Source organism: Agelaius tricolor, unplaced genomic scaffold, assembly GCF_023055355.1.
Source record: "Agelaius tricolor isolate 1412-34295 unplaced genomic scaffold, bAgeTri1.0.p SCAF_10, whole genome shotgun sequence".
In the NCBI taxonomy this organism is placed as follows: Eukaryota; Metazoa; Chordata; class Aves; order Passeriformes; family Icteridae; genus Agelaius; species Agelaius tricolor.
Genome location: NW_027269270.1, coordinates 11,962,589 through 11,974,916, shown reverse-complemented (window position 1 = coordinate 11,974,916; position 12,328 = coordinate 11,962,589). Strand labels below are relative to the sequence as shown.

The 12,328-nt window shown below is 40.2% G+C and overlaps 1 protein-coding gene across 1 annotated transcript in view; it reads right to left on the bottom strand.

Moving 5' to 3' along the window:
- Positions 1-12,326, bottom strand: part of PDE1A (phosphodiesterase 1A) — a 201,077-nt gene extending 188,751 nt beyond the window's left edge. Inside the window, exon 1 of the mRNA XM_071434797.1 lies at positions 12,308-12,326. The gene's annotated coding sequence lies outside the window, so the exon portion shown is untranslated. The remainder of the gene's footprint in view (positions 1-12,307) is intronic.
- Positions 12,327-12,328: the final 2 nt, after the last annotated feature.

The window sequence follows — 12,328 nt, the reverse complement described above, 5'->3', positions numbered from 1 at the left end:
ATCTTCCAGTTCCTTGAACTGAAGTATTCAGTGCATTGAATATAAGGCTGGGAAGTTAAAATTAAAGACTTTTTAAATCTCATCCAGACTTGCACTCTCAGTTCGAGTGAGCCCAGTTGCATCCAGACTGAAACTGGTAATACTTCCCATCTTGTGGATTTGAGTGTTATTTTGACTATATAACAGGAGAAGACTGGGTGGGCACTACCACCTCAAAGTATCACGGGCAGGAAGCACAGGCACAGGATGGAAAGGACATCATGCAGCGCAGGTGCAGCCTTAAGCAATCTGTCTTGGACAAAAACCTTGCTAAATTCTAAAGCCTCTATTTAGTGAGGGGAAAACTGCAATCAAAAGGGTAAAGACTGCAGTTAAATAATTACTATAGCCATGACCCCTGGGCTGCTGTAGCATGACACAAGGTCCTTTGCCCAGGGGCTGGCACACGTTGCTGCTTATTGCTGCAGGAGCCATCTTTTATGTGCTCACTGACACGTGGCAGGAAGTTACATGCAACTTACAGGCATTCAAAAACAGAGGTCAAATCTTGTGTTCCAGCAGATCAAAAAATCTCATGTCTCCATGCAGCCTGAACAAGAAGAACGCCTCAACACACACGTACTCAAGCCTTTGCGCTGTGTTACTGCACTCACAGGGTCTTGAGAGTTCTTCAAAAGAGAACAGCCATAAATTGTTTTCTATTACGTAAGCACCAGAACAGATTTCTCTATTGTACTCTTTTCATAGTACTCCAAAAATGCAGATAGTGGTAAGGGAGAACTGCCTTTGTGAATTGAAAGACTGCCAAAAATGCTTTCAACTAAGTGTGCTATAGTACTGTGATAGTTTCTTTCATATCACAAAGCCGTAAGAAATTTCTCTCTAAATTACTCATTAGTAGAAATAGTTTTGTCTTTGTGAAGCCATTTCTCTCAGTGCAGACAGCTGTGATTTGGGCTCCCTCTAGTGTCTTAGCTCCGACACAAACTTGGAATTATAAAAGACTGCATCGGTCATTTGCAAGTGCCAACATCCTACTTAAGTTACCTTCTAAAAAAAAGTTCACTATTCGTGAAAAACAAAAATCACATTCCCAGTTAAACAGGTATCTGTATTTGTACCTATCAAATTCTTGAATCAGTGTGGTAAATTTTGCTGTTCCATTTAACAATCATAAGATCAAAATATTATGTAATTACACATGTAACTTCACACTGAAGTGTAAAGAAAGGAAAACATTACATGAAATCCACTTTGAGATATTTTTATAATCCAAAACTAAGCTTAGACATGAATCCTCTATTTGTATATTAAAAAAAGAGAATCTTTTTAATACCTAAATGAATACCTTACATATATGTAAAAATATTTCTTTCCCCATGAACACCTTAAAGTTGTTTCAGTAATTCAAGTAGAACTCACAGCAACCTGGAGTTTGATCTTGCTTGATCCAGGTCAGTAGATGTTTTCCCCACTGATACAAGCATGAGAACACACAAGTAGCTTATTAAAAGCTCCACAATAACTAAATCAGGGCATAAAAAGTGTGTGGGTGGATGGACAACTTTGCCATCAATTAGTGAAAACTGTATTAAAAGCCACAATAATGGAAGACACGTTCTTGTCTTCCACTCAGAAGCCCAAGCCATTCTTTTCCCACCAAGCACACCAGAGAAGCCAAGCTGAAGCAGCATGGATGGGCCAATAGGCTGAACCAAGAAAGACTAGCATAGTTTTTCCTCCCTAAGCAAAGGGAACCCATATTGTGAATCTCAGGATACTGTCCCTGACACAATGCCATGAGCAGCTCCATGTAAATGTTTAGTACTTCTTCTTCCATATAATACAAGCAGCAGTTTTGACAAGACACATAAGAATTTCACAATAAATTGTTTTATTTTATTTTCTATAAACTGCTAAAAGAAAAGAAACAAACCGAAAAAAAAACCCCACAAATTTTACATGCATAAAATCCCTATGCAAATCTAGCACTTGCCCAACCTTGTGTTTTTATATTCTTTTTGTTTCCCACTCATTGGAGAACACAGAGCTTTGCCGTGAAAAAAATATATTTTAGATATGACAGCCTCTTCTAGGACAACTAAAGCATTACCTGTAACCTGACAATTGCATATATGCAATTAGCAGAGCTGCATATATATGATACAACCAAAATAAACCTGTAGATTACAATCTGTCATTGACAGAAATACAAAAAAATGACTCATGCTTCCCTCACTTCCTAATGCTAGGATTCACACTCTTAGTTTGCTCCACAGTCCTCAATTTAAATATATTTTACTTTAAAAAACAAAACTAAACATTTAGCACATCACTAGATTAAGAGGCCTATTAAGTCCTCTTCAGAACAGCTAATATTTTTCCTCTGTGACAGTGTTCACAGGGGTTTTCAGGTGAGGGAAGAGACGAGAATGTTTACTCCATGTTCAGAAGGTTGGATTTATTATTTTATTATATATATTACATTAAAATTATACTAAAAATAATAGAAGGAAAAGTTTCATCTCAGAAGTCTAGCTAAGCTAGGAATAGAAAGGAATGAATAATAAAGGTTTGTGTCTTGGACAGAGAGTCCAAGCTAACTGGGCTGTGATTGGCCATTAATTATAAACATCCAAGATGGGCCAATCACAGATGCACCTGTTGCATTCCACAGCAGCAGATAACCATTGTTTACATTTTGTTCCTGAAGCCTCTCAGCTTCTCAGGAAGAAAAATCCTAAGAAAAGATTTTTAATGAAAAGATGTCTGCGACATTCATCTAACATTTTTTCCTTTCAATGTCCATGGGGCATTTCTAAGGCTGGTTTCATAGTCATCCTCTGCAAGGTCACAGAATCACACAGAAACCCAGAGTACTCTGAGTTGGGACCCACAAGGATGATTGAGTCCAACTCTGAAGTGAATGGCCCATAGAGGGAAAGGGTACAATGAGTAGAGTCTGACACCTTCACTATCTCAGTATTCTTTAAATTCCTTGGCTGAGCACAGACCCTGGCTGTACAATCTCTCAAACAGTGGCACTGTTTAAAAGAACATGGTGAATAGCATCAGGCAGAGTCTTGGGCTTTTAGTACATATATGCCAGAGTTCAATCAGCTAATAGAACTACAGACTTAGAGGAACTAGATTCTAATAGAGTTTCACATTTTTTTTAATTACCGTATATTAGTAAGAACCAAGACAAATAGAAATAAATACATGATGTCATATTTTCCTTTCTTTATTCTTCAGTGCAAAATTACATGGATAATTATATCCCAGATTTTTATTACTAATGTAGTTAAGCCTTCTTTAATTTTTAGCTATTAGTAAAACAAGCTAGCCCCCATTATTATGGGTTGGAAAATATTGCCAAATATTGCATACATTATCACCTAGTTTTTCAAACACAAAATTAATTTACAACCTTCTACAGAGCTCAATTAGCCTACAACTCATATGAACTGCCTTATATCTTTCATAGGTACTACAGGTCTCCAAAGGCTGGGTAAGTAATGGTGTTTAGGGTTTTTTAGCACGCTTGGAAGATAAATTTTTGAAAAATAATCAAAGGAATAAATAGCTACCAATTTAAGTTTGTGGAGGGAGAACCCCTTTTGGTAGCTGTGTATTTTATGTCAAAGGGTTTCAGTCAACATTCTCTCCAATCCTTAAAATACTGTATCCCTCAACACACCATCAAAAATCACATTTATATTTAGTCTGTGATTGAAATAATTTTATGGAAACGTCCTATAAAAATGAGATCAAACAAATAGAGTAGTTATTCTGACCTGTGTGTCCAGAGAAGGGCAATGAGGATGGTGAAAGATCTAGAGCAGAAGTCTTCTGAGGAGTGACAGAGGAAATTGGAGTTGTTCAGCCTGGCAAAAAGAAGGCTCAGTAGCCTTATCACTCTCCAACTACCTGAAAAGAGGCTGTAGAGAGGTAGGGGTCAGTCTCTTCTCCCAAGTAACAAATGAGAGGACCAAAGGAAATAGCCCCAAGTTATGCCATGGAAGATTTAGACTGGATATTAGGAAAAATTTGCTGTTAGACTCCATGATCTTGGATGTCTTTTCGAACTTAAACAGTTCTGTCATCCTAAACCACTTCTCTATTGAGCTCCTTAGGAAGTCAGCAGCCACAAGAGCCAACCCACTATCCTACCTCCAGCAGGGTAGCTTTGCAGCTCCAAGCTCCTACTGCAGCTAGTCCAGCAGACTGTTTTGCCTGGGGCTGAGCCAAAGCCAATATTCTTAAACCAGACCAAGGCAGCTCTTCTGGGAGCTTTGCTTTGTAAGGTGCATGGCATGGAGTGAAAACAGAGGGATCTGAGCGTTAAATTGCTGCCTCCTAGCTGGGATGAGTTCCATGTTTTTTCCCTTCATAGGGGATAATAGTGGAAAAACATCCCTTTCAACTGAGCCTGGTACTTTCTGATCCAGGGCTCTTCCATAAGCCTACTGTGCTGCTGAGGTCAGTGCAATTGGGTGAGCCCAGCTCCTCTGTGCTACAGCCCAGTTCAGACAAGTGGCTGCACTCTCACATCCCTGACTTCACCAGTGGCAGTCCCAGCTGGAACACAGAAGCAAATTCAGGTGGAGCTGAGCCTCTGTGGGACCCAGGTCCCACTGCAAGAGCACACAAACTGGCACTGCTCTCCTACTGCCCACTCTCAGCCCTGCCATGGTCCCAGGGCAGGACAGAGTGCTCGAGGGCAGGCTCACACCTGCCATGCCCCAGCACAGCCAGCTTAAACAACAGCAGTGCTTGAATGCTGAGAGTAAAGTTGTTTACTTTAAAGACAACTACGAAGCTCTTAGTAAATCCGGTACTTTTGAACAAATGCCAAGCAGTTTAAAACTGCTTACATACCTACAATAAATATCAAAGACAATCAGGATTGAAGCATGTTGATTTGCAATGTATGAATGATAGTTTACATAACAAAAATTAATCACAGTAACTGGCTTCAACCATATTCTGATAAATTCTCATATCAAGTGAATACATTATGGCATTTCTGTAGCATTTAAATCTATGACCTTGATTGCACAGATGAAAGTTCTGCCAACATTCACACACACATTTGTTTGTTTGTTTTTTGAAGTATAAGCCCTTCAGTGTAATCATGGTTTGGGTTGGGTTTTTTTTCATATGCACATGAATGCAAAGTGCTCATAGAACTGAGACCATGTGTGCTGAACAGTTTCCTCTTACTTCGAATAGCATTTAATTCATAATAGTGCTACTAATAGCCTTTTATTTGCTTATAAGAAACAACATATTTTACAACTTTAAACAAATCAAGAACAGAGTCAAAATCAAACATAAGTATTTTTTAAAATTCAGACACCACTTAATAAAGAAGTTGAAATAACACAAGCTGTCCAGGGTTGTGAAGAAGACATTGTGATAGTTCCCAGGGAGTTAATAAAATTACACCAGTTCACACCACAAGGAAAGCAGTTTAGGATCCAGCCCAGCAACCAGACTGAGCATTTAAAACAGTGGGGTTTTGACTTTAGTACACATGTTTATGGCAAACATCTCAAGTGCTGACTGAATTGATAGATGCTTTAAAAGCTACTGTTCCTTAGAAATCTTTGCTTTATTACAATTTCAGCATACAAGTTATAACTATATGATGATTCAAAGCATGAATTAAGAATCTATTTATGGATCATGAATGTAACAGGAGCAGAGGGAACAATTTTAAAGGACTACAGATAAAAATAATGCTATTAACATTAGTTTTAAATTAATGAGGCAAGTTGAGTTGGCAGTCATTCCTCAGGCTCATTAAAAATCTCCGAATGTGAATCACAAGAAATTTAAAATAATGTATTTGGTTTATCCACTGGGAGTTTAAACATTTTCTTTTCATCATAAGTAATAAATACAATGTAAACAAAGTAGCAATGCAAATAAATCAGTTTAAATTCTCTGCACTATCTCAAAGGCTTAAACTGCATCACCCTATACAGTCAGATGTATAAGCAATGTATATGACATACCAGTGGAAATGAATGCTTTTCCTCACAATGCCACCTTCAGAACCAAATTAAGCACAATACCTAAAGCAGAACCTCCACTGTATGTTAAGACAGCTACAATATAGGTTGAAGAGGTCATGTTAACACAGAACCCAAGTGTATGCAATTCGGTGTTTTATTCTAGAACACATCCATAATGGATAAACCTCTACCTGTTTGCAGTGTGGAAGGGACAGCATCAGCTCCCCAGACAACAACAGTCAAACACCTGATTCATTCTTTAATAGCAAAATATTAAATAAAACCAAAAGAACGACCTATGTGAGGAACAGTTGTGTTTCTAGTCTGCAGACAAGCTGCCACAGTGTGCAGGAGAACACAGAGATAAATTGAGGCTGTATGGTTTCCGCTACATGCTGCACGTTATGGTTCAGGTTAGAAGACATGCAACAGCCATGAGGAAATACTGAAGCACAAAGACAAACAGAATGCAATTCTGATAGACTTGTACACCAACCCTGTGCAAATAACACCACATAGCTTGCTCTGAAAAGTCACCCACTTTACAAGAATAATGCTCATGATGTCCAAGGCTATTTTTGTGAGTAAGTGTTCATCAGTGAGACTAAAGATCACAGCCTGGGGCACTAATACAGAAAGGCACTAATCTTTAAATAACTAAACCAGCATACCCAAGCAGTCCCTTTCACTGCCTTCAACAAGCATGACTTGTTATCTCCTAGCCTCAAACCAAATTTGCCCAATCACTGACTTCTTTCACCTTTATAACCTTTGCCTCTGCTTCCTGTGAACACATCTTTTCCCAGTCCAAGCAGCTAGATTTGGACTAAAGGGTCCACAGGAATAACTGCGCTCCATAAAGAGCACAGCACCCAGGTATAAACTCATCAACTGGGAGCAGAAAATCTGGGTTTCAGCCTGTAGCCAGTCACCCAGCCAGACATGCACACACACCAGGAGACCCAACATTAAGGAACAAGAAAGCTTTACAGTGAAGGAGGAAGCAGGAGAAACAGACTTGTCTCGTTTTGTCCTAACTCATATCATCAGCTTAAAGTCAATAATTGGACTTTCTCTTCGTGGGCCATAGCTGTAGTATGCAGTTTGTGGAGATGGGAAATCTCAGTAGTGCAATAGGAATGCTTTGTTTTGTTTCCAAACAGTGCCAGGCAGCTCAGAATTGCCGAAAAGGGGCCAGTGCACCACACAAAGTGGCTGTAAGTCAGCAGAATTAGAGCAGGCTGCTAAAACTCTGAAACCCCCAAAGGGAAGTTTAAGTGATAAAGGAGAAGCAGAAAGCTCATCTTGTAAAAAATATTGACTAAATACTGTGAATATTAAGAATATCTTCCTTTTTTTTGCCCTTTTCTTGTACATTGACAGATGACTGCCACTCTTTTCCAATGTGACACATCTATCATCATTTTTCAAGGTTTCTGCTTTGATTTAGACTTTTTGAAGAGCTGTAATCTTGGGGTTTATTTCTGTTTTCTTTAATAAAAACTTCAAGGCTATTCAGATAGCTCCACCAGCTGCTACACTGCTGCAGTTTGCATGCCCCTCTATGTGAGGTCTCACTGCAGATGTGGAGCTTTTTAAGACCCAGTCAAGTTTATAGATTTGCATACAAATTAGTCACCCCATCCTTAAATTATTACTGAATTAGGAAAAACTCTTATGCCCTTACAGAGGAAGGGAAGACAGGGGTGTTGGAATCAAATCTGTCAACATTTTTACCCTTTCAGCCAACTATATTGAAGTCATCTCTGAATGTCTCTTCACCTAAGATGCCTGAAAATCCTGCAAAATATTGGATCTCACAGCTTATTTGTCCTATTTTGATTTACAAAAGCACAGGTGTTAACACTATGTTCTTATAACAGTGTCTGTATATATAAAACTGTGCATCAAAACAGTTATAAAGATTTCTGTGATGCTATTAGGAAACAAAGTGAGATGCAAGCCCCTGGAACGTACAAGGGAAAAAAACACTTTATAACACCATAGGCAGGAATTCAAAAATCAACAACTGGCAGACCACATCAGACAGAAAGCATATTTTTGTGTTCAAGGTCTGTAAAGAAACCCCTAGACTGTGAAGAATACGTCACAGGAAACTTCTGCCCCCACAGCTATACCTCATTTTATCTCCTCATCTTTTCAAAACTGGCGCAAACCACCCTGCAAACAGCTTTCCAACTGCATCAGAGAACCTCCAAATAAACCTGGAAGTTCCAGACAAATACAGCTTTGCCTGTTCAATTCACCATGCTCCATTTACAGATTTTGAAAACCTGCTAACAAGGATACGGAATTCCTTGTGAGCTCCTTTGAATGTTTAGGTTTTAGTTTGGATTTGGCAGGTGGCTTTCATTTGTGCAAGGATTCCCCAGGAATTTTGCCACTGAATGACTGAAGAGACATCTCCCTTCTGCTCACACCCCTTCTCCTGCCAGGAGACACGAGTTATGCGATTCTGGGAGCTCATGTTGACTCTTCAGCAGCCTGCAAGACGAGCTAGTCTGCAGCACTCTGGCCTGAAAGAGCTGTGTCTCATGACACTTTCAGCTACTGAGCACCAAGGAAATAGTTTGGAGGAAAAGGCCCAGCTGATGAATGGAATACAATAAAACCCAGCTCCTCGTCAATTACCCACCATGCAATGTACAGAAAGCATCAAACTGCAGCTTTTCATTTTTAAACTGTTAGCAAGAACAAGAAACTTCACTGACCAAAATTTGTGCGTTAAAATAAAGTTCAAAATGTGCTAAATGAACAGAATTTCTGTTCAAAGTCCTCTTCATTAACAGTTATTGCATATTTCACTGCAGGGAAAAAATAAGCAAGTCCTTATGAAAGCTGAATACTAATTTTAAAGCAATCAAAAATGCATAGATGTTTTAAATTAAAAGAAATGGCTTTCTAACATCTTGACTCTTTCAACAGAAGCAGATGGTTTATATTGCTTTACTGCTTAATTAAACATTTTATATATTCCGTAAAATGGGATTTGATGGTGCCCTTTCCAACTGGCTTTCTAAATTTAAATTACAAAGTAATTTTATGTATGTACCATATTAATCAAATAATTAAATAAAATATTCATATCTAATACCAACTTACTGACCTAGCTTCTATCTTCTAATACATATGAAAAATCTAGTTGTCCACTTCATTCCTATTTCTTCTTGATGGTAATACTAACTTTTCCCATAATTCTACTGGTTTCCTTTATTTTAAATAGTCCTAATTTAAAAGCAAATATTTTAGATTTTTCCTTTTTATCCCCTTTACAAAAACAGGATAAATAAGATGAAATATTTTATGAAATGAAATATTAAAACAATCACCAAACAAGATACAGGTTTGGATACTGCTGTAAAAGCTAGACATGACTACTGCTGAGTGTGAGAGGTTTGAGATAATGAAGAAGGCTTAATGAACTCACTTAGAAAGCATTTCATAAAAGACAAAAAGGTATGCTGCCCCCAAGTTCCCCAGGGGAAAATAAAATCAGGTTACACAGCTCCACAAAGCCACAATCAGACAGTTGGCAGAAAAAGGAGGGATGAAAAGAAAAAAACTGAGCCTAGTGAGAAAAGGTCTCAAAATCCTTATTAAGTACAAAATTGATGTGGTAGTTTCAGCAAAAGGAAGGGTTTCACAGTTATTATGTATAGCTCCTGGCATGTCTTTATAGAGCTGATTCAAAACAAACAGTAGAAGGCAGAAATAGAAAAAACAACTATATGGTCACTGATCCAGGGAGTTTTTTTAACTCACTACCAAAGACAACGTTAGACTAGAATGAACTTGTCTGTTCTCTGAGTTTATAGATCAAAGAGGTGAGAAAAGGTAACAGTGCATGCACAAATGGCCCTGCTTAGCTACACTGCGGCAGGGTCCTTACATAAGCAGGTGACAAATGCCTATCACAAAGTGAAGGGTGACTTTAGTGACTTGTGAGTCATGTGGAGTTATTTGGGATGGGAGTCATTACACCCTACATGAAAACCAAAGCCTCTGGCACTAGGGCACACTGCACATTTTAAACTACAGCAGCTTTTCCTGTTCTTCCTGGCCACTTGTTCACCACACTGAAGCTCAGAACTCCACTTCAAGTCTCTCCAGCTCCTCTTGAGCCAAGTCCACACCACCGAGCAGGGGAGAAAACCAAAACATTTATAGATATTCTTAATCAATGAAATGCTGTATGTCACAGCACAGCTCTTCATGTATCACCAGCACAGTGTACAAAGAGAAGCAACCCATCTAGACATGCAGACGCAATTTCATAAAAAATCAGCAGCTGGGGGGGAACACAAACAAGCAAAAAAACCCCAACATCAACACAATAAAGAAACAACAAAAAATATAGCATTTTATTAAATCAGAACATCAACTTGAAGAAAAATTGAGCAATATGATAAACCTAGGATAGTTAGATGTTAAAATGATCAGCATCTTCAAGACCACATAAAAGCATTCGCTCACCATCTCTTTTAATGCTCAAATCAGCCATTCAAAGACATTGACAAAATGAACAGCAGAGTAACTCATAAAACTCACTACCATTCAAGCAAGTATTTGAGTGAATAATTACAGACATGCACTGCTTGCAAATATATAATAATTTAAATTAAAAGTTGTTCTTATTAAAGTTTTAATCACAACTGAAGATCCAGAAATACCTATTATTGTATTCCTCCAGCTAAACAGGAGAGCTTTTACCCATTCCACAATATATAGTTCATTGCACACGAGCTCTGAGAGAGAACTGATTTTCCTTACCTGGAAACACTTGACAGTTACACAAAACTTACTTCAGACAGACACATTTCATATGTCTCATGTTTATTTATATTATATACTGAAGTGTTGTAATATGCCTTATTTTACATATCCTCATATGCTAAATGAGCTTTTAAAGACTGCAACACATTAACCCCACCCCATCTGAAAGACCCCAGGTCACTGAATACACACATACAGGAACAAGTGTTGCAACAGAGAGTCAATGCTTCTGCATGCAGTCTCATCTAAATTCCAAAAACTGAAAATTAAAAGCAAAGGCACCACCCACTGAGCTACTTTGGCATACAATCATTGGGAAGGAAATATAAATGTTTCAGCAGATATGTTTTTCATCAATAGTTTGACAGATGTTGTGGTTTCTGTAATAATATGAACATTATAAACTAATTTTTCAGGTACACTATACTGGAGCATATCTTTGTATTAGTTGATTCAATAGGTTTTTTTCCCCAAAAATATTTTACAACATAAATTTATTCAGGTAGATGAAACTAAGGAGCAAGCTTAATTCCTCTTCAACAATGAGCCTTAGGTACTCCTATGTTACTTTAATATTGTCAGAAGCAAAAGTAGTCAGAACTTACGATCGGTTCCACCTACATAAACGAGAGCAAGGGAGTGAACCAAGACATTTGACATAATTTCAAACAAAGCAAGTGCACAGAGGGGCAAACGCTAAGAAACACTCAATTCTAGGCATTGCAATATAATCCTGAATTATCTTTGAAAGAGAAAATACTTGCAAAGACTTCTTCCCATGTATATGGATTTCATAACCCGCTTTTTAGGCCCTACTCATTAAACAACGAACTTTTTTTTCCTCCACAAACGGTGAAAACTGTTCAGTGCTTAAACTATTAAGTGTTTAATAGTGCTTAGCCCTACGTGAACTTTTAAAAGAAATCCCCCGCAACCCCCAGAACACACCACGGCTGGCTCTAAGTCCCTAGAGGCTCTTCGGGCGGGGTGTGCGCTCAGGGCGCGGACTGGGCGAGAGCCTGCGGCAACCTCCCCTGCCCAGCACCGCCGCCCGCACCGCTCCACTGCCCAGCCCCGCCGGGGCTCCCCGGGCCCGCGGTGCCCTCAGCGGGCGGCGGCAGCCGGGGGCGGGCCCGGCGAGGAAGGGGCGGGCCGGGGCCGGGCCGGCGCGCCCGGAGGGAGCGGTCGGGAGGAGCCGAGCCCCCCGGCCGAGGCGGGCACGGAGGCCACGTCAGCCCCGGAGCCGCCCCGCCCGCCTCCGGCCCAGAGCCGGATCCCGGATCCGGCCGCCCTTCCGCCGGCGCCGGGGAAGGCGCTGCCGTCCCAGCCTGCCCCGCGCCCGGCCCGCTCGCACCGCCGGCTCCCGCAGTCCCGAACCCGGGGCCGGCCCCGCTCCCGCTGCGGGGAGGGCAGAGCGCGGCGGCCGCCCCGCCCCGGTGCCTCCCCAGCCCTCCCGCCGCAGCCCGGCCCCGGCCCCGCGGAGCTCCGACCTGAGCGCTCCCGGCGGCAGC